Source organism: Lissotriton vulgaris, chromosome 8 (assembly GCF_964263255.1).
Source record: "Lissotriton vulgaris chromosome 8, aLisVul1.2, whole genome shotgun sequence".
NCBI classification, from domain to species: Eukaryota; Metazoa; Chordata; class Amphibia; order Caudata; family Salamandridae; genus Lissotriton; species Lissotriton vulgaris.
This window is the reverse complement of record NC_141696.1, coordinates 557,935,067-557,956,240: the sequence shown is the minus strand read 5'-3', so window position 1 is coordinate 557,956,240 and position 21,174 is coordinate 557,935,067. Positions and strand designations below refer to the sequence as shown.

The following is a 21,174-nucleotide window of genomic DNA, read 5'->3' as shown; positions in this document are numbered from 1 at the left end:
CCGCGCCTTAGCTCCACAGCTGCCTGCTTCCACCTCGGGAGAGAGGCGGGGGGAGGTTCCACGCTCGAACCTACACACATCGGCGCGGACGCTGAGCATAAGAAAACTGCTTCTCGGGCGTAATCAGAGCTCCGGGGGCCAAGGTTTCACTCTTTCCTTTTCTGCAAAATGTCCACTATTTTGATGCGGCCATAGGTGCCGGTAGATTCAAAATTACGGCGGGGCTAGAGAGAAGTCTGTCACTGACGCACGCGCCGCTTTAACCAGCGGCCGCCATGTTTTCCCGCAATACACACTACTGAGTTTCACATTTCAAAAGTAAACGCAAGGCGCTCCTTTCTCTGACAAGGCCAGAAATTAGACCCTGTTGATTTGCTTTGTTCAAGTGATTTTGTAATCAGCAGTGTCTCTTGACACGGAAGGTTTGAATGTTTAATCATCTATCTGGCAGCTACTTTGGCTTTCAAGCTATCTCCACGCCAAGATTGGATATTCCAGTTGAATATCTCTTACACAAATTGCTTTTGAAGGTCTTTGTATCCACCCCTGTAGATCAAGCCTTGATCTTAACTCTGGGTTGAGTTTTCTTTGACTGGGGCTTAGTTTTAGCCAGTTTATTCTTGCTCATTACAAACATTTACATTGAAGACTTTGGGGCTTGTTTAGTGATGCGTGGAAGCAAAGCGTCTCCAAACGGGAGGCAGATATACCACTTGGTTTCGAATGGCTGGGATTCTTCTGATTCTTCTTATAGAAACCCATTGGCAGTTGTCCATCTGCCTACTACTGGACTATCAGCTTAACTGAGTCCTAAGGAAAAGAGCTCTTTTTTCTTGTTCCCAACAGCACATGAAAGGCATGTTTTTTGTGAACATGAAAAAACAATATACCCATCAGGCATAGATCACAGCATATCATGGACATTTATGTATTGTTTCTTTGTTTTGCAGTATCTAACCTCTCCTTAGGGGGTTGCTTGTGGAAAACAAAAAAATGCAAACTGGGCTACGAAGACATGGTAGCCTGGTGGGCAATGCATTTTCTCCAAAGTGCTCCTGCCATGTTGACACATGCTTGGTTGACGAAAATACCCCAACATAGCAAGGAACTTTACGTTTGGCAGACAGATGTACACAGGGCTGGTGGAGACAAGACCTCTACCATGCTAGCAGTTTGGTGTTCAGTCTCAAACTTTAAAGGAGCCATTTGACCTTCACTACAATCACAGATGAGTGAGAGTGTGGGAGTTGCAGACTCCAACTCCACTTCTATGCAAACTCAAAGTGGTTCTCACACCAAAGTCCTCATCTCTGCCCAAAGTGGTGTCAAAATCAGTTAGTTATAGAAGATTTAATTGACTGTTTCTCCCTCTGCGTCATCATACAAAGATGAAGGTGAGTATGCAGAGACTGGGCACATGGAGGACCTTGGGTTTCCACATCAGTCTGTCAGCGGATGGTAGGACAGCTACATAACTGTTATTTTTCTAGTGCCATTAAAATTGTTGTGGTTGCAAAACACACCATGCCTGTTGGAACTAGGCCTCTGTTTTAGAAGCAGAACTGTCACCACAGCCTTTCTATGAGTGATGTCAATTCTGGACTTTTTGCAAGAAGCCATGTGGGTCACGTGTTCACCAAACCAGGAGTCATGAAACAAAGCACACTTTTGCTGGGTGGGTCCGCTACAGTTCCCAGTTTAACTTGTTGACTGATACTTGTCCCCAAACCCTTCCCCATTTTGATCACTATTGGAATATTTCTAAGTTAATGAATCGACAGGGAGAAGTGTCCATTATAAGAATACGTTTGTATAATAGTTTATTTGGTTCATAATATGAACCCTCAAAGAACAAAACGTAAAATAAATACAACAATAACATTTCTGTAACAGCAATTCATCATAGCAATACAGTCACTGATATTCTAGTCAATTCACGTAAAATTCACTAAATCGGGGCGAAATTCTAAAACATCATCAGAACCAACTTATGTGAGGGCTATGACACTGAACAATCATATGCATCCTTATGCCCAAAGCCTCTATTACAAATGTTCCCATGGCATGACAAGTCAAAGGTGAGTGTAATAAAATAAGATATCAAAAGCAGGGTTTTACGCCTTGGTGTGACTCGCATTTAAAACTGTAACAATATCGTTTTTGTATTGTATTGAATAAAATGCACAAAATAAAAATAATTGCATGGCTATTCGTACAGACGAATTGTCAAAGGGGCAAATTACCTCTAGGTTCCTGGTAGGTTAAAGGTGGGTAAGTGACAGTAAATAATGAACAATCTCAAATCTAAATCTTGTCAACAGATTGCGCTCACAAAAACTATGCACCCAAAATATCTACGGCTCCAAGATGTTGAGACACATACGGGCTCTCCCATACATTGTTGCAAGCATGCACTCCTCGGGGTGGCCTCGTCCTGAGGTGTTAAATAAACGACGGGAGACCGCTCGGGGTCTTCCCACCACACTAACATAGCAGAGCGGTGTGTCCGTTACTTCTGCTGCGCTATACCCCTGATCACCCAGGCCGCGCAGCGCTGCATTGGCAACGGGGCCGGTACAGAACCCGCGCCTTGCTGACGTACCGGTAGCCGAGCGTGAAGGAACCTCCGCGCCACCTCAGCGCTGTATGGCAGCAGATTCCCCAGTCGGCCACCAATTCTTGGGCCCCGCTGAGGAAGCAGCATGCCCCTCAGCAGCCTCCCACATGACTGCAGCACAAGCCGGCCCGCACCTTTGCCCCGGCACCTCCGCCCATAGGTCGCTAACGAGCTGAGGCATTGCGACGTGGAGAATCAAGCAGCAGATGCCGCAGGCCGAAAACCTGCGTGAAGCCACGCCCAGCAGCGTGGCTAGTGACGGCCGGGGGAGAGGCCTACAGCCGTGAGGACAGGAATGAGCCCAGCAACACGCACAGCAGCATTGAGGTGAGAGTGCTGTGCACTCCCTCCCAACCAGACTGTACACAATACACCAGAAGCGCCCCAAGTAGACTGCCAGATCTGATCGCCAAGAAACACATGGAGGATATGTAACATAAGGACATTACCACAAACAAAAAAGTAAACAAAGCACAAGAAAATAAATAAAAGAAAATAAATAAAGCACAAGAGACTAAGACAAGGGAGCAGAGCAGCACAGCGGACAGGAGCCAAGGGCAAGGAAAGTGAGAATAAGGACAGCAAACTGCCGGGAAGTGGGCCCTGCCAGAAACGAGCTGAGAGCATAGACTGGCCATGGCAATTTGAGCAATAATAAACACACAACAACAGGCAGGTGAGGCAGGCCCGCAAGCAGAAGCGGGAGAGCTACAAGCAGGCACGGCTGCGTCACCCCAATTGCACAACCACGCAGCAGTATCTCCACTACCCCATTTAGAGAAAAGTCAGACCCAGCTACAGCAGCCCTGCGCTGGAAAGCGTGGATAGGGCGCCTCCATCACTATTTTAAAGGTGCGAGGGAGACAGATTGAACAGTAAAGAGATCGCTGGATGAAATGAAAAGAAAATAGGTATTTATAAAGAGCACGGCTACTCACAAAGAGTGTCCCGGCATTTAACCACCAGAAACCACAACTCTAAATTCGACCTTACCTACCGGAATGCTATTGCTCTACGACCTAGTCAAGACACTCCCAAACACAAGGGATGATGACAACTATGAGGCTGCGGTTGGTGAGCTCAATCAACATTTTGACCCCCAGCTCAACCCTGATTTTGAGCGATTTAAACTACGGCAAGCAAAGCAGTCAGACACAGAGTCAGTGGACATGTTCTGCGCACAGCTACGGCGACTGGCGAGCACGTGCACTTTTGCTAATCAAAGAGAAATATGTGACCAGGTGATCCAGGGGTGTTGCTCAGTCCTCCTACGGAAATTGATCCTCCGACAATCAGGGATATCGTTAGACGAAATACTCATTCTCGCCAGGTCTCATGAGCTATCAGATGCCCAAGCAGAAGAAATGGAAGCGGCCTTCAAAAGAGGCGCCACGACGTTGCACACCCCCAGATACACCCAAGTCAAATAAGAGGGGGTCGAAGCGATCCATTGGCGCCCGAATGCCACACGCAGGACCACAAGAACACAGACAGGCGGAGCATGCGGTAACTGCGGAACAGAGCACCTTCCAGCAGGCCATGCCACGTGAAAAGAAAAACTTGTTCCAGATGCGGAACACCTAAACACTTTGCGAAAATTTGCAGAAGTAGCAGATTTTGACTGACCAACCCAAAATCACGTGGGACAATGCAACAACTTCGACAATTGTCAATGAATGACCCTCAGGCCCCAGAGGAGGGTTTGACACAAGGGCGCAATTTTGCCTTGAGGACGATAATGATGACGTGTTCATCATATCATTTGTAAGCAAGTTAGACAAACAAAAGAGACCTCCTCCCATGTGTTCCATCAAAGTGGCCGGATCCACTGTGCAAGCGCTGATTGACACGGGGGGGCCTGTAAATGTCATGGACTCCGAACAATATGGGGGGCTGTCTCCGCGCCCCTCGCTCGCCCCCACCAAGGCCAGAATCTACACATATGGAGGTAACTCATCCACTTCCCCTAAGAGGGGTAATCGAAACAGAAGTCACCAGCGCCAAGCACTTCTACAAAAGCCTGGTTCCATATAACTGAGGGGAATAAAGGAACTTTACTTAGCTGCCACACGGCGGAAGACTTGGGCATTGTCTTTTTTTGCAAACCAAATACATGACTCCCACGCCAAAGCTATTCTGCAGGAGTTCCCGAAACTGTTCAAGGGACTAGTAAAACTCAAGGGCAAACAGTTCAAACTACACATCGACCAGTCTGGCAGGTCAACAGTACTGAGTCACAGGAAAGTGCCATTCCATCTATGCCCACAAGTAGAAGCAGAAGTAAAGAAACTGGAAGACCTCGATGTCATCGAGAAAGTATCCGGGCCAACCCTGTGGGTGTCACTGCTATTTATCGCACCAAAGCCAAAACAACCTGGAGCTATCCGGCTGTGTGTAGACAGGCGCCTCCCGAATCAAGCAGTCAAGAGAGAATGGCATCTGATGCACACGATGGATGACATACCAGCAGGCCTCAATGAGCCATGTGGTTCTCGAAGCTCGAACTGAACGCTGGATATCATCAGCTGGAGCAGGAGAGCAGTTACATCACCGCGTTCTCCACCCACTTGGGCCTCCGCAGATACAAGAGGTTGAGTTACGGGGTGTCTTCGACTGCAGAGTTTTTCCAGAACGCCATCGAAGAAACCCTGTCCGGCTTGCAAGGCGTCATTAACCTTAGGGATGACATTCTGGTGGTCTCAAACACCTTGGAGGACCATCACACACACCTGCGAGCTACACTCCTACGTCTGGAAGATTGCGGCCTAACTTCACAGGGCCAAATGCTCCTTCTATCAGGAATCCATGGACTTTTTGGGTATATCTTTTCGAGAAGGGCTGAGAGTGGCTAAGAAGGCAACAGCCATCCGATCAGCCAGAACTCCCACTTCGCCAACTGTAGTCCGCAGTTTTCTGGGTATGGCCCCTTATTGCGGCAGATTCATTCCAAATTTGTCCTCACTGTTCTAGCCACCACGAGCCCTCACGCGCAGTGGAAGCACCTGTGAATGGACCACTGCACCCAACACAGCGTTTCATGCCATCAAACCGGTCATGGCTTACTTTCACCCAGGAAAACTGACCTTACGGGTAGTAGATGCCTGCCCCGTTGGACTTGGGGCAGTCCTTCTCCAAAAAAGCAACCAAGATACCTGGGGACCAGTTGCACACGCCAGTCGGACACAGAAACAAGATATGCCCAGATCGAAAGAGAGGCCCTGGCCATTAAGTGGGCGTGCCAGCACTTCCACCTGTACCTCTAAGGGCAAGAGTTCCAAGTGGTAACGGACCACAAGCTGCTAATTTCCCCCATTTGCAGGAACATCAAGACTGGCACCCCCATAATAGAAAGATGGGTGGTACGATTGCAAGCGCACAGATTCAAAGTCATATTTCGCCCCGGAGCACACAACCCCGCAGATTATCTCCCAAGGCACCCTGAATGGTGGATGCGGGGCAGATGCCCCAAGATGAAGAACACACTGAAGCATTTGTCAGAATGATCTCTCAGGAAGCCTGTCCTAAAGCTGTGAAACTAGAAGAGATTAGGTTAGACACAACAGCGGACAAAATGCCTTCTCGAGTCAAGGAAGCATTGCAGACTAACGGCTGGGCCCATTTCATGGATGGTGCACAAGCACTAACCACGAGGACAATGAGGCGTGACAGCAACTGTGGAGAGTCCGCAGCAAACTAAGAGAAGGCGAGCACAAAGTCGTGTTGAGAGGCCACGTCATCGTAGTTCCGAGAAAGTTGCAAGATCGAATCGTGGGACTAGCACACGTTTGACATCAGGAGATGGCAAAAACCAAGGCACGCCTCCGAGGCAAGGTGAGGTTTCCCAGTATGAACGCCATGGTAGGAAAGAAGATCAGACACTGCCACTCGTGCACCATAACCAGTGGTGATCCTGCACCAGCACTAGTCATCACAGAGAGGCCGAGTACAAATACCTTGGTCCCAAGTCCGCATCGACTTTGGCAGCTTTCCCACGGGCCCAGCACCTTGATACTAAGGGACTTTTACTCAAAATTCCCGATAGTGGAGGTGGTTGCATCCACATCGTTCACATGGGTACAAAAGGCTCTAAACAAAATCTTTGCATTCATGGGCCTCCACAAAGAAATCATGTCTGACAACAGGCTTCCCTTTCAAGGCCAAGAGTTTCAAGAGTACTTAGAGAAGAAAGCCATTTGACACCGAAAATCACCCCGCAGTGGCCGCAGGCAAATGGCGAGGTTGAGCGCTTCATGAGAAAGCTCAACAGGGTGCTTCGCATCGCGGTGGAACAAGGAGAAGATGTGGAAAGAGCCCTACATCAAATCCTAGATGCCTATAGACAGACCCCTTACAGCAGCATTCGCTGTGCGCCCTCTCATTTACTTTTCAGTTGAGCCATGCGAGACAGCATCCCCACTAATCCTTCCTGGAGACCTCCAGAGAAAGATGACATGGCAGTACAAGCCCGGAGGGAAGTGACAAATCAAAAGGCAAGTCTCGCCAGGGGCGCCAAGACACAGTTGGTGAAAGTGGGAGACACGTTGTGGTCAAAGACAGACACCCTGGCTGGAGGTTTCAAACACCGTACAAGCCGGAGGTATGGGAAGTCATTCGAGAACAGGGGACGATGGTCTCCGCAAAGAGGTCAGCAAGTGGTCACCAGAAACTTGGCCTGGTTCAAGAAAACACCTGAGCACTGCATGGACCAAGAGGAACTCGCTGAACCAGAAGGAGCTGGGAGCTACCTCTGTAACAGGTCACTGGGGCCACCAACTCCTTATCGGGACTCCGAAGGGTCCAGGGCTATCGCGCTGAGCCGGTCCCTGAGGCCTCCAACCAAAACACCCCAACTATGCGGACATCATGCAGCTGGGCCGAAGTAGGGAATAACTCCAACTCCGGGAGTTAGAAGTATGGTCTCCGGCCGAACCCAGCGCCAAGCCAACAGTTCAGAGACTTTGTATGCACATCGCCTTGAACATGTAATCTGTAACAAATATATGTGCTAAAGAAAAGGAGGGATGTAGAGCGCATCCAGGCTGTCCCATACATTGTTGTAAGCATGCACTCATCTGGGTGTGCTCGTCCCGAGGTGTTAAATAAACGACGGGAGACGGCTCAGGGTCTTCACGCCACACTTACCATAGCAGAGTGGTGTGTCCGTTATTTCCGCTGTGCTAGACCCCTGATCACCCAGCCCGTGCAGCGCTACACAACCCATTAACAGTTCTTAAAGGGAGATGTGCTCTAGCGTAACTTTTCATTAATTCATTTGTATCTCTTCCCCGCACTCTTCAATCAAGGAACAAGCTTAATACCCATTCTGATATAATTTTGTGCTATTTTCCTGATTAGTAAAAAAAATCCAGGTGACCATAACAATAATCAATTACCATTACTCTATTTTATTTCACAGCTAGATTAAAGCAAAGAGACAACCATAGTTCTGTAGGGGCTGTTTTCGTGTGGTTTTCAATAACCTCCAGGTCTTCATGCATTGAAAGTGGAGACGTTTACTGGGGCAGACCTAAAATGAGTCTCACAAAATCTCAAAGTGTATTTTCTTCCATCTGGATATCATTTTTAATTGTGTAGCCCCAAATCCCTGCTCCATGGGTTGTTGAGGAAATACCTATGGCCTCGTAAACAGTCTGGAGTGGCTCTCTGACTCAACCTTGAAGCAAAGCTAGACCACACCTTGCAGCAGCAGAAGACAGTATGTTGCTCATTGAGGAGCTCACATATATTCAACGTAATAACAAAAAGATTCCAAAAACACGGAAATGCTTTTACAGACTAGTCCTTACATCTCTAAGATCAAGTTTCGGGAATTACGTTTTTTACACCCAAATTTATGACATGATTCAAACAGGTTAGTTCTTAAATACAGATTTTTCATACCATCAACATAAACAGTAATCTACTCTGAGGGGCCGACGGCAGTTCTAGATGACATCACAGCTTCATCCATCTACAAAGGTAAGAGGTTAACACTTTCCACCTGTCTCTGGGAAGTATTGAGCCCTATTTTTCAAAGCACCCTCTAAAGAGTTTACATGCACAGTAAAGAGAAAAGCGACACGAAGTCAGTCAGCCCCGTGAAATGTATAATCTGAGGGGGGACAGAGAATCGTTCAGCAAAAGAAGTTACCAAATATAAATGTCTTTTAGATGGTGCCCATTGTTTGCACGAGGATTAAGTAAAAATGGCTCAAAGAATACAAGATAAGTTATAAATCTATTTACACCGAGCCTGGAGCTTTTCGCTAAAATTCCACGTTCAAAACACATGCATCTCCCATTACAGCGGGGCCATTACATTAATATGAATTAAACAAAAAGTAATACCCCCTTCACGCTGTAGTCAATATGTTGTGGTTTTGTGACAATACACTTTTTTGTAAATAGGCATTATGGTATCTACTGCGCAGTGAGTGCAGGGGGCAGCGCTCCATGCACCTGCCAATTTGACACATACAAACAGGGCACAATATATCCAAGCACATGGCATAACAGAAGAACTATACTGTGCAATTAGTTTGAAATACTGCATAATTCCTTGTTTGAGCAAAATTAATACTGATGTACTACCGGCACAAATTACAGCAAAATAAACTTAAAAAACAGACAACTAACCGACCTCAAATCGTGATTTTCCTCTGGACACTCGCTGGTGGGCTCCTTGGATTGGCAGGCCCTATGAGCAGAAAGAAAAGTAACAATAAACCATAAAAAGAGAGGCAATGAAAAAGAAGAAAGCTGCTCTGCAGTGAATGAATCTGGAAATAAAACTGTTAACAGGATCTAGAGCACCTAAATAATCTTTGGACTTGGCATCACGTAAATCATTGATCCTGTTAATTGCTGCTGGGTCAGCAAACACAGGACTTCGCCACTTATTACATCTTTCCAGTCCAAATTGCACATTTGATAATCCTCTTCAACGCTTCCTTTTAGGTCTGGCTTCATATCGCAGCTACCAATAAACCTATTGTTACTAATTCTTTATAATGTTCATAAAATGGGCTTTGGCTCGTGCCCAGGGGAGTAGTTATCTTTCACAACACTCTATTGGCTATTTAATATATCTTTCTGCTACTTTCGCTTGTGCTGAACTGCGCAAGCCATTATTTTGCAACTGACAAGTACGCTACATCAACAAACGTATTATCTCATACATGTATTTTAAACAGAAAGCATTCCTTTTTTGTTTGTTTTTTCACTGCAGCAGGCTTTTTTTTGTGAAAATTATGATATTACACACATACATGTCAAAGCCACATAACTAGCACAGCATTACACATTGTTCAGTTTGACATTTTTCCACATCGGTTGTCTCTACCTCTATTAACCCATTGATCACGAATCTCAGCACATATAACAGTCATACAGTTCTTCATGCATTCACTCTGCTAACATGTATGTGCTCCCTAGGCTGCCTATCCTCCATTTCCTACCTTTGATTGCAAGTGGGCCAACAGTGGACTCCAGTAATCTTTCGACCTCGATGCCAATGGTTGCTCCTCCGCATATAGCTCCAATTGTGATTGACAGTACGCAACATCCTTAAGCCATGCTGCTTTCGTGGGACTACCCTTACTCCCCCAGTGTAGTGCCACCCTAATTTTGCCATCATCAAACACACTAGCACCAGTTTCTTTGTAAGTGACCTAAGTTCATCAAGTAACCCCAATAGGCACTCCTCCGGCGTACACATTTCCCGCATCCCGATCATTTCAGTTAATGCATCCGTAACTTGTACCCAGAACCTATCTACTTTTGGCCAACTCCAAGCTAGATGAATAAAATCAGCCCCCTCTCCTCCACAACGAGAAACATTTGAGTCACCTTTTAGCCCATACTTATATAATTGTAGCTGAGTGTAATACATTTGATGCAAGTATTTAAACTGAATGGTCTTTAGATTACAATTCGAAGTTAGCATGCTCAATTGTGCACATTTATTCCATTCCTCCTCACCTATTGGCTTATCGAGCACTGCATTCCAATGTGCCATCGATTCCCCACCACCCAGATTTTCTTCTATTTGTGCTGCATTGTATAGTTTAGTCACAAGGTGCTTTCTAGTTGTACTAGTTAGCAGGGTCTGGAGTGTTATGAGTGTAGGAGGTTCAACAGGGAAACATGGGCTGTGTGTCCGTACTGCCTCTCTAAGCATATAATAAAGAAACTTGAAAAGCAGGGAGCCTGCTGTTCGTGCCTCAGCTTCTGCCAGTGTTAAGAATGTCCCGTTAATATATAAATCCCCCATAGTTGTCAAGCCCGCCTTCCGTAGCATCTTTAGCGATTTGTCCTTTATTTTATTTTATTTGATTAGTTTTATATAGCACTGGCTAGACCTGAAGGTATCAAAGCGTGTTACACAAGGAACAGCGAAGTTGCAAGGTACAATAATTACACATTAGTTGCACAATGATTACATAATAAAAAAACAAGTGTTACTAGCAAATAGGGGTAACTGATGAAAGCATAATTACTACAGAAGAGTGCATTATTAGTGAGTGGAGTGAACAGAGAAATAAAACGTCAAAAGGGGTAGAGAGAGGTGGGAGGGACAAGAGTCGGAGGCTGAGATAGGTGCGAGGAGAGAAGGGGACCTGAGGAGGAGTTAGAGATAAGTCAGTCCAGGAAAAGATACATTTTTGAAGGTCGGCGGGACGGAGTCCAGCAGAACGAAGGAAAGGACAAAGATCAACAAGATGGCGGATCCAGGTCGTGGGCATCGAAGGAAACCATCTCAAAATGGCAGGATACATACTAGTCCAGATCCAAAAAAATCAAGAGAGCAGAGTTCCGTCTAGTAGGGTGGGAGGGGGGGATGCAGCCACAGCACCAAGGGAGGGCGGAGGGCAGTAGAAGGTCATCTGTTTGCGTGCACAGGCACCGTACCGCAAGAGCATCAGGGTTGTCGATCAGCATAACGTGGATCATGGGAAATCTGCCTGGGTGTAAGGGAGCAGACTTGGATAAGGGGAGGCAGCAGCGAAGGTCCAGGCACGGCTTCAGGCGGCAACGAAAAGCCCAGGGGCGTCATGCAGCTGTGCCACGAAAGCTCACATCCCCTGAACTCCCACACCTGGCAAAAGACTCACAAGACCAAACATCTCCCAGGAGGCGAAGGGAGCAGGCAGCAGGGCATGTTGCGGCATTCGTGCTCGGAAAGGCAGGGGGAAGATCAGGAGGGGTGGACCTCCTCCCAGTACCTCTAAAGCCGTCCGGAGAACTCAACCAGTCATCAGCACTACTGAGACTTGCTCTGTCGACAGGTGACAAACAACGCTTCGTCGGGAGGCAGGGGAGGGAGGAGACAGCAGCTGAGAAATGACGAGACCCATGTCTGATGTCCGGCGGGGTAGGTGATGGCCATGGCGGTGTGCCAGAACCAATCTCCCCTAGTCGTCGATGCAGCTCTACTGGGCATCGGCCATGTTGCTCGGGCCCGCCGGCTGGAGTGATGATCCTGATTACATCCGACGCTTGGAAACCAAAAACGGGAGGAAAGGAGCGATGGAGACCGCAGTCCAAGAACGACCATCAGATGAGCAAAAGGGTCCAGGAGGAAGTGGAAACCAGGGGATTTTTGCCAAAAACAGTGATCCCCGGCCGGGAGCTCCCGGCTGGAGCTCCTCACATGACGGCCATCTTGGGTAATTGCGTTGGTCCTGTTGCGTTACGGATATATCCGGGTGATGCAAGAGAGGCATTGCTGCGTCATATATTATAGCCTTACCAGCTCTTTTGTTTGGTGTCCTCCAGTCCATCAACGTGGTTTGTACTGTATTCATTTCCGTTTGGGGGGTGCGCTTGTGTGGAAGTAGAGCTTTAAGCGGCAACAGAGCAGTGTTGTCATGTTTAATCGCCACATGTGGTATAAAATCATGTGGCATGTACCAGAAGTGGGCAAAGTGCACTTGCGGACATAAATAGTATAGCTTTAAGTCCGGCACGATGAAACCTCCATCTGCATATGGCCGTACTAATACCTCCAAGCCAATTCTCGTTCTTTTGCCAGCCCATGTCAGGGCTATCAAGTGTGTTCTCAATTGCTTGAAAAATGCTTCTGTCAGTACTAGTGGCAACTTTGTAAATAGATAAAGGAATTGTGGCAGAATTATCATTTTAATGACACCTATCCTGTCAGCCATGTACAGGCAAAGTGCGCCCCAGCGCATTACTTGATCTTTCAATAGGGTCATTGCCCTACCATAGTTTTCTTGAAGCACCACCTCCGGATCCCTATGTATCCCCACCACCCCTTGAGTCTGTTGCCCATTCCATCTGGAAGTCTACAGCGCAAGGTTTTGTCGCCGTCGTGAAAGGAAAGATCACTGACTTAGACAAATTTATGCTTAATCCAGAATAGTCAAATTGTATGTATTCACAAATTATAGGAGCCAAATGAATATCTGGTTCTCTAACATATATTGTCATGTCATCCGCATATAAAGAAATAATCAATGGGGGAAGTTGGAAGCCTACTGCCGCCGCAGCATGGTTTTGTCTTATTTTACAAGCCAGTGGCTCCATTCTAAGTGTAAACAGCAGAGGAGACAGAGAGCAGCCCTGTCGTGTCCCTCTATAAACGTGAGAAGAATCTGAAGTGTACCCATTAACATGCACCCTTGCCTCTGGGACCTCTTAAAGTAGTCTTATCCATTTAAGAAACGTTTCAGGCATTCCCATGCAAGCGTGCACTATGAACATGTATGGCCATGCAATCGAATCAAATGCTTTGGTGGCATCCAATAACACCGCCGCCGTTTGCATAATGGGTTCAAGCTGATGAAGCAATGCAAATAGAGTACACAAGTTGTGTGTGGTGGAACGAGCAGGTATAAATCCCGATTGGTCCAGCACAACCAGCTACAGCAACAACGGCAGTAATCTCATTGCTATCACCTTAGCTAGAATTTTGGCGTCTATATTTATTAGGGAGAGTGGCCTATACGACTCACTTTTCTGGTGGCTTATCTGGTTTTAACAGTGTGATAAGTGCCTCCCTAAGTGACGGCGGCAGTATGCCACTATTATATGCCTCCTTATAAACAGCGTGTAGGTGTGGAGCCAATAGGTCAGAGTATTGTTTGTAAAACTCTCCAGTAAAACCGTCCACCCCGGGCACCTTACCATTTGGCAGAGCATGTATTGCAGACTTAACATCTTCTACTGTTATAGGTTGTACCAGATACTCTCGCTGTCCCAGTGACAGCCACATAGTCCAGATAACAGCCCAATTCTGTCACTGTGGCTGTTTTTCTGGTTCCATATAATTTTGCATAGAAGTCCTTAAATAACTGAAGTATTTTCGAGTTTGAGTAGTGCTCTTTTCCTTCTTCACCTAGCAGCTGAGTTATTGAATCCGCAGTTGCCTGCAGTTTCAGTTTTTGAGAAAGACTATGCCCAGGTCTCTCCACTTCCCCATACACTCGGGCCATGTGTCACTTGGAGAGAAACCTCAGTTCTTGGTCTGCCAATGTCTCAAAGTTCGACATACATGTGTTCCCTAATTGATGTCAACTTGGCTCTTGTGGGCAGCTGTTCATATACCTCTTCAGGGATTTTAGGGTATTCCCCGTTTTAGTCAGCTGGGTTCTTATACTTTTTAATACTCCAGCTTGGGAGCCTATACATTTGCCCCTAAGTGTTGCCTTAAAGGCCTTCCACAGGGAACCACTACTATCCACTGAACCCTTATTAACTGTGAAGTATTCCACTATCGCCCCACACAGTTTCTCCTTAAAAACCACATCTTGCAGAGCCGTTGGTCGGAATCGCCAGGTAAATGGCCTGGGAGAACGTTCAGCCTTAACAGGACCGGCGCATGATAGTACAATGTCTTGGGGAGATGAAATACCTCAGCTATCCACTGGCACACCTATGTAGAGACCAGCCAGTAGTCCAATCTGGACTTAATACAGTGTACAGACGAAACAAATGTTCCCTCTCGTTTCCTGGGGTTCCTCAATCTCCATTCATCCACAAGGACATAGTCATCATCCCACCCTGTATAACCTTAGCTGCTTGTTTGCCCTGTGAGGTAGTGTAAGCCAATCTGTCCACCTCAGGGTCCAAATAGGTATTTAGATCGCCGCCCCAAACAACATGCACTTGTGCAATACTATGTATGTGTCTCCACACCCCTTAAAAAAATTCCAGGTCATCAACATTTGACAGGTATGTGTTTATCAGTGTAATATCTTTGCCTGACATTTTCCCTCGTACCAGCAACAGAATGCGCTGATCATCATTACAGCAGGTTATGGGTGCGAAGGGAGTTCCTCGTTTAATTAATAATAACACCCCATGTGAATATGTAGAGTGGGGGGAAGCCACACGGTATGCCGCCCAACGGGCGTCCACTCTGCTCTCCTGCTGCTTGGTTAAGTGTGTCTCTTGTAAAAGGGCCACATGAATGCTGTGTCTGTCTAGGAACTAGAGTACCATCCTGACTTTGCAGGTGTTATTTAGCCCACATATATTCCATGTAAAAAATGTATATTATCACCCAGTGATATCCCATTAGCTTCTCAATACTGTGGTGCCGTAACGAACAAGTTACTTACCTTCGGTAACAATAGATCTGTAAGAAACAGTAGTTAGTGTTAGATTCCTTACCTTAGAATGTCCCCAGGCATCAGACTGGATTCGTAAAGTTTTGCGCAGCACTTCCCCTGCACCACGGTAGGCGTCGTCTGCGGCTTCTCGTCCGTCGTCGGCGTTGTGGTTGCCAGGATGACGTCGGAGTACTTAGACGCCACCCTCGGGCGCTGATGTCAGTTCTTGTACATAGCTTTCCGCGCCAGAAATGCAGAGCCATGCCAGAGACCGACACTGGTGCCATAAAACTAGGGCCCTCAAAGGGAAATGCCTTAACCCTAGATATCGGTCCGCAGAACGGGGAGGATGGGGGGGCGGTAAGGAATCTAACACTAACTATTGTTTCTTACAGATATATCGTTACCGAAGGTAAGTAACTTGTGCATCTGAAAGAAACAGGTTAGTGTTAGATTCCTTACCTTAGAATAGATACCCCAGGAATACCAACCCCGGTGGAGGGCCTGCGGACCAAGATCACATCAGAAAGTCCTGGAGAACTCAACGGCAGAAAAAGCCATCACTTTGGACTTGGCTGTCCAGGCAGTAGTGTTTAGCAAACGTGTGCAGCGAGTCCCACATAGCTGCCTGAGAGATGTCCTGCAAAGGGACTCCCCGACTCAGGGCAGTAGTAGCCGCCGTGGCCCGAGTGGAATGGGCCCTCAGCCAGACAGGGGGCTGCTTTTTTGCCAAAGAGTAACAGACCTTGATGCACAACACAACCCACCGAGAGATGGTCCGTTTGTGCACCGCCCGTCCCTTCTTCGCGCCCACGTAACCAACAAAGAGCTGGTCATCCACCGCAACTGGCTTGTGTGATCAAGGTAGAAGGAGAGCGCACGTTTTGGGTCCAGACGGTGGAGCCTCTCTTCCTCTTTCGAAGGATGTGGAGGCGGAAAGAAGGTGGGCAAGGTGATGGACTGCCTGTTGTGAAAGGCTGTAACCACCTTGGGCAGGAAAGAAGGACGCGTTCTTAAAACAACCGTGTCCGGATGGACAGAAAGGAAAGGAGGCTTAGAAGACAGAGCCTGGAGCTCACTCACTCTTCTGGCAGAGGTGATGGCAACCAGAAATGCTGTCTTGAGAGTCAAAAGACGAATAGAGCAATTGTGAAGTGGCTCAAAGGGAGAGCACATCAGATAGGTTAGAACAAGGTTCAAGTCCCACTGAGGCATCACGAAAGGAACAGGAGGAAACATGTGCGTGATGCCCTTCAAGAATCTATTTACAACAGGGGACTTGAAAAGAGAAGGCTGATCAGGAAGTCTCAAAAAGGCAGAAATGGCAGAGAGGTAGCCCTTAAGAGTGTCCAGAGCAGAGCCCTGCTGGGCAAGAGAAAGGAAGAGGAAAACCTCTGAAAGGGGGGCAGAGAGAGGATCCACAGCTTTTGCTGTGCACCATGCCACATATTTGTTCCACCTGCAGGCGTATACCGATTTTGTGGAGGGGCGCCTGGCTGCCAAAATCACATCACCGAATTCAGTAAGCAAGTCAAATGGCCTCAACTGCCGCCGCTCAGTCTCCACGCATGGAGGTGGATGCTGGACAGGTTCAGGTGGAGGACCGTCTCCTGCTGCTGCAACAGAAAATCCTCCTGAAGAGGCAGACGAATCGGGGGATCGACTGACATGCTGAGTAGCTCGGGATACCAGTATCTTAGTGCCCAGTCCGGAGCCACAAGGATGACCTGGGCCCAGTCTCGCCTGATCTTCTTCAGCACTCTGGGCAGAAGTGGTATAGGCGGAAAAGCGTACAACAGACCGCAGCTCCACCTGCGACGAAAAGCGTTGCAGAGCGAGTGCCACCTTGGAAATTCCAACCCGCAGAACTGATGATATTGCGCGTTCTCTTCGGTGGCGAATAGATCTAACCAAGGCTCTCCCCACTGCTGAAAGAGACCTTGCGCAATGTCAGAGTTCAGACGCCATTCGTGATCCATCATGCACCGGCAGCTGAGTTTGTCCGCCCTGGCGTTCAGGGAACCTGCCAGGTGTTGAACCACCAGGGTGGCGCCCTGTGTTCCAGCCATGTCCAGAGGCGCAGAGCCTCCTGACAAAGGGTCCACGACCCCACCCCGCCCTGTTTGTTGCAGTACCACATGGCGGTGCTGTTGTCCGTGAACACCTGCACTACACTTCCCCGGACAGAGGGAAGGAATGCTTTCAGTGTAAGCGGGATCGCCCGCAGCTCCAAAAAGTTGATGTGGAGCCTGGACTCCGCCGGAGACCAGAGGCCTCTGATCTCCCTCTCTCCCATGTGGCCTCCGCATCCCAGGAGGGACGCATCTGTCACTACTACGTGCTCCGGTTGGGGAAGGGAGTGAGATCTGCTGCTGACCCAATCGCGGTTCGTGAGCCACCACTGCAACTGTTTCGCAGTGCCCTCCGAGATCCGGACGCAGTCGTACAGGTTGCCCTGATGCTATGCCCACTGAAACTTCAGGTCCCATTGCAGAGCACGCATCTGCCACCGGGCGTGATGCACCAGAAGGATGCAGGAGGCCATCAACCCCAGGAGCCGCAGCGTCAACCTGACCGAGACTCGGGATAAAGACTGAAAGACCGGAATCGGAGCCGGAATATCCCGAACCCGCTGTTCGGGGGGATACACCCGAAACTGCGCTGAGTACAGAACCGCTCCGATGAAAAGGAGCCTCTGCGAGGGGCACAGGTGTGACTTCGGCACGTTGATGGAGAACACCAGCGAGTGCAGGAGGACGGCCGTAGTCTGGGGGTGGGAGACGACTGTTTGGGGCGAGCCCGCCTTCAACAACCAGTAGTCAAGATAGGGGAAGACTGAAACCCCTAATCTGCGCAGGGGAGCTGCAACCCCCGCCATCACTTTCGTGAACACCCGTAGGGCGCTGGTAAGGCTGAAGGGGAGCACGGTAAACTGAAAGTGCTTGTGGCCTACCGTGAACCGTAGGTAATGCCGGTGTGCCGGCAGGACGGGGATGTGGAAATATGTGTCCCGCAAGTCCAACGCTACCATCCAGTCTTCTGGGTCCAGGCCAGCTAGGACCTGAGCCAAAGTCAGCATCTTGAACTTCTCCTTCCGGAGGAAGCCGTTGACGCTCCTTGATCCAAGATAGGGCGTAGGCCCCCTTTGCTCTTCTTGGGTACCAGAAAGTAGTGGGAATAGCAACCACGTCCTACTTCTGGCCCAGGAACGTGCTTGACGGCCCCCTTGACCAAGAGGGCCGTAACTTCCTCCTGCAGAAGTTGCAAGTGATCCCCCGACATGCGGTGGTACTGCGGTGGCATGGCTGAAGGGGTCGCATTGAAGGGGAGGGAGTAGCCCCTTCGGACGACTTGCAGCACCCACCTGTCCGATGTGATGGAGCGCCAGTGAAGGAAGTGATGGCGAACCCTGCCCCCCACAGGCGTCGAATGGGCCTGAAAACTCAGACTAGTAGGATTTTGAGGCAGATGCTGCAGGGGGGGGGGGGTGTGGACTGACCTTGCCGGTGTCCCACGGCACCGCCACGGCGGTTACCACATCTGCGTTGAGGTTGGTTCTGCGGCCTGTGGCTAGCTGGACTTGTGGGGGTGCCCCTTCCTTGGCCAAGAAAGGGACGAAAGGTGGAAGTCTGCTGGTGTTGGCCGAGGCCCAAGGACTTGGCCGTAGCCCTGGAGTCTTTGAAACGCTCTAGCGCGCTGTCGCCTTGTCGCCAAAGAGGCGACGGCCATCAAAGGGCATGTCCACAGGAGAGGCTTGGACATCGCCTGAAAAGTTGGCGGACCTCAGCCAGGGGTGTCGGTGAACCGCGACCGTCGTTGCAATCGCCCTGCCTAGCGAGTCCGTGGTATCCAGTCCACACCGAATAGAATATCGTGCTGCATCCCTTCCCTCTGCAAGGGCCTGGGTAAGCCTTGCCTGGACCTCCGCCGGGCACTGGGGCAGCACTTCCGCAACTGTATCCCACAAAGAGTGGGAGTAACGGCCCAAAAGGCAGGCGGTGTTGACAGACCGCAACCCCAAACTCAGTGAGGAGAACAGCTTCTTACCGAACTGGTCGTACCTTTTGGATTCCCGATCCGGAGGGACGGTCGGGAATGCGGTCTGGGAAGTTGAGTCCTGGATCACCAGGCTCTCAGGGGTGGGGTGAACAGACAGGAAACTGGGGTCGCCCGGAGCTGGGCGGTGGCGTCGGGCCACATTCCGATCTACAGGGAGGCCTGTACAGGGCTTGGACCAGGTGCCCAACAGAACGTCAGTGAGGGCTTCGTTGAAATGCAGGAGAGGCTCCAAGGAGCTTGCCTGCGGTTTGAGAACCTCAGTGAGGAGATTAGTCTTCACGGCCGCGACTGGGAGGTCTAGAGCCAAGGCCTTGGCTGCCCTAGTCAACACCACGCTGTAATAGCCCCCTCCTCCGTAGCCATGGTAGGAGGGGAGACAAAACCAGTGTCAGGCGAAGTATCCAGACCACTGGCATCCCCCAGTTCGTCTGCCCAGTCCTGGCTCAACTGGCACTGCAGTGCCAGAGGGTCCTCAGACCCCTTCCAATACCCCTCGTCATCCATCTCCTGAAGGTCAGGAAGAAATGATGGAACTGGGTCGTCGGTAAAGGGCTCACTGATCGGCGTCGAAAACGGCACCGGGCGGCGCCAGATCCGGACCGGGGACGACGACGCCCTAGGACGGTGCCGGAGGCGACACCCTCAGTGACGTCGGCGGAGGGGTCGTAAGGTCGACCGGCGTCATCCCGGATCCAGGCCTGGATCCTGAGGAAACCTGTGACGTCGGGACCGAAGTTGTCGACGGCGTCGGGGTCGAAGCACCCGACGACGCCGGGGCCGAAGGCGCCGGCCTGCTTGGGCTCCCAGACGGGACCGCAGGGCCCGAAGGCACCTCAGCGGGACCTGACGGAGGGAAGCGCGACCTCATGGCCATGAGGAAGGCGCTGATCTCCTCTGGCGTCGTGTTCAGCCCAGGGACAGGCGGGTGTGGAGATGGACGTGGCGTTTGCGGCTCCGGCGGACCCGCGTGGGCGGTGTCGCCCGAACCCCTGGCCGCGTCAAGCGAGCGTCGGGGGGGGGGTCAGAAGAGCGATGTCGCTTCTTCAACTTCTTGTGCCTCGACTTACCTGAGGACTTGGAGCCCGACGAGTGGTGTAGACTCCCCGAGCTGTGATGACTGTGGCCCCGCGACTGGTCCCTCGACCTCCTCCTGGACCGGGACCTCGAGCGGTTCGGGGCCGACTGCCGGATCTCGAGGCGCTTATGGGACTGCTCCCGCCTAGCCTTCGACGTCAAGGCCCGGCAGTTGGGGCACGACTTGTCATCGTGGTCGGCCCGAGGCAATAAAGGCACCGACGGTGGGGGTCAGTAACCGACATCAGTCGGTTACAGTCATCGCAGGGTTTGAACCCGGGCATTACTATTGACACCGGAGTCGAGAAGATCCAAAATAGATTGAAAAAGTTAGTCAAAAAATGACTAGGAGTGCTGCTCATTCCGGATCTGCGCTTGCTGGTGCGGAAAAAAGAAGAACTGACGTCAGCGCGCAAGGGCGGCGTCTACTCCAACGATGTCATCCCAGCGACCACGACGCCGACGACGGACACGGAGCCGCAGACGACGCCTACCGACGTGCAGGGGTACTGCTACGCAAAACTTTCCGGATCCAGTCTGACGCCTGGGGATATTCTAAGGTAAGGAATCTAACACTAACCTGTTGCTTCCAGATATGCGCTGTATAGCTGTCGAGGCATGCAACCTATGGAATATGTCTATCGTGTGTATGTAAGTTTTGCCGAAACATCCCCCTCCCACTTCATGCTTTCCTCAACTCCATGTGGGTCTCCGTCAATGGCCTAGAGCCCACTCTTCATCTGGGCCTTACTGGGAGTGTTACATCTGCAGGCCGCACCATCCTCGTGCCTCTTAACTCGGTAGCGTCTATTTAAGTTCACCAGCTGTATTGGGGGACCTCCCCGCCTC

The 21,174-nt window shown here is 49.8% G+C and overlaps 1 protein-coding gene across 1 annotated transcript in view; it reads right to left on the bottom strand.

The window, feature by feature from the left end:
• LOC147697708 (gamma-glutamylaminecyclotransferase-like) overlaps nt 1-21,174 on the bottom strand; it is a 344,649-nt gene that overhangs the window by 89,846 nt on the left and 233,629 nt on the right. Inside the window, exon 2 of the mRNA XM_086934372.1 lies at nt 9,258-9,314. The gene's annotated coding sequence lies outside the window, so the exon portion shown is untranslated. The remainder of the gene's footprint in view (nt 1-9,257; nt 9,315-21,174) is intronic.